The sequence below is a fragment of the Varanus komodoensis genome, unplaced genomic scaffold (genome assembly GCF_004798865.1).
Source record: "Varanus komodoensis strain SLA01 unplaced genomic scaffold, ASM479886v1 scaffold17, whole genome shotgun sequence".
Classification (NCBI taxonomy): domain Eukaryota; kingdom Metazoa; phylum Chordata; class Lepidosauria; order Squamata; family Varanidae; genus Varanus; species Varanus komodoensis.
In genome coordinates this window covers 17,564,297-17,566,188 of record NW_025335505.1, presented here as the reverse complement: position 1 = coordinate 17,566,188, position 1,892 = coordinate 17,564,297, and the positions used below count along the sequence as shown (strand labels likewise).

The 1,892-nt window shown below is 34.9% G+C and overlaps 1 protein-coding gene across 3 annotated transcripts in view; it reads right to left on the bottom strand.

Moving 5' to 3' along the window:
* ZNF407 (zinc finger protein 407) overlaps positions 1-1,892 on the bottom strand; it is a 334,032-nt gene that overhangs the window by 291,164 nt on the left and 40,976 nt on the right. The window lies entirely within an intron of this gene.

Below are 1,892 nucleotides of genomic sequence, written 5' to 3'. Positions count from 1 at the left end.
CTGTCTGACATGTACTAAAAACTCCTTTTAATAAAGGATATTACCTGTCCCAAACCCTTGAGGATAAGCTAAGTGATTAGAACTGCAGTAATAAAGAAAGAAAGAAAAAACTCTACATTAATATTACATGGTTTGGACACAGTTCTGCACTGGATCAACTCTGCTGGCGTAACCAGACTTCCCTGGCCCCTCCTTCCCACAGAGCCCCTCCAGCCACCTGATTATATTACCACATGGTCACGAGGCTCTACTGAACGGGATGAACAGTGGGAAGGAGCACCCTCCCAGACCAGTCACATAAGGTCCCTTCCCCTAGCAGAGGTCAGTTCCTGGATCCACGCCTATGATGGCAAAAGTGTTATAATGCACAACTGTAAGGTAGAAATATCCCCGAAAGGCATCAAGGGTAGCCTTTGCTTTATGTTACTTATGAGTGAGGAAAGAATAAAAACAAGCTTCAGCTCACACACCACTTTAGGACATATAACTCTAACATTTCCAAAAGCAAAGTTTTAAAACACTGACATGGAAATATATTATTATTGGTACAATATTTTCCTTTGTTAACCAACACCCAAAGGTTCAAGTGTCACTAGAAATAGGACTGTTTCCTCTCTAATATGGATATGTCTGATGATATGAGAAAGAGAAGCAAGAGCTGTTTTATTTTAATACAGCTGTGGATATGATGTGTATAATTAATTGTTCAGTCAAAAAAATGCAATTCTGTGGTGCATTTGATGATTTAAGTATACAACAGCTTTAGTTTTCTGAGCCAACTAAAAATAGTGATTTTTAATTTATTCCTGCTGCCTACAATTACTCACAACCATGTATTTTTAAATATTTCCAGCCTATAAAAATTACTAATTTTTGCCACTTGTGTTTATCTGCCTTTAGACTTTGATTTGGATAAATTAAGCTCTCAAGTGTTCCTTGCTTTATGAAACTCTGCATGTTGTACACTTCAACACAAATAAATGACTTCTACCATTAGAGGTTTAAATAATGTAATGTATTTCATGCTCAGCCTGAAGCGGGATTCCAATGAAGTTGCTAATGCACGTAATGATTAAGTGTAACTCAAATACTAACTGTGTTGTTGAAAACATGACAGGCAATAATTTGGTCTATTATATTCTGCCATTTAATTGCCTAGTACAGACATTCTCTGACACGTTATGAAGCAATGATTTACAATTATTCAAGCTGCAAAGGTCAGAAAGTGACATTATAATCATCTACACAGAGATCCCTTCTAATGCACAAAAAAATAGGTAATGCCACACAAAAATAGTTTTACTGAAGTTTCAACTTTCTATTTAAAGATTTCTCTAGCTACAGAACAAACAGTTCACTTAAGGCAACATTAAGACCTATGCAAAAGCCAAAAGCGGATATTCCTTTCTTCTTAATGACATACTTAAAGATGTATCTTCTTCATTCTCCAAGGGCAAGATTAGACACAAATACTTTGAAAGTCCAGGATAGTATTTTTTAAAAACCAAGTGAAATATAGAAAATGTTTCTTTTATGTGACAAAATGACTCACAGGTAGCACATAAATATTTGTGTATTATCTACTTTTCTTCTGAAAGTTTTTAACCTATAAAATATGCGAGTGCCCTCAAGAAAATTAATGTAACACATATTAAGATAAACCCCTCAATTTATTTCACATACATTTTCAAAATTCAATATGAATCTTTGAAATGATAAATATTCCAAAAGACATATTAATCAATGTATTAGTAATATTGCTAAGGTTAAACTTCAAATGCAGTTTCAAAGCACTTCAGTAAATGATTTGTAAGATAGTCTCTCTCTCTCTCTCTCTCTCTCTCTCTCTCTCTCTCTCTCTCTCTCTCTCACACACACACACACACACACAC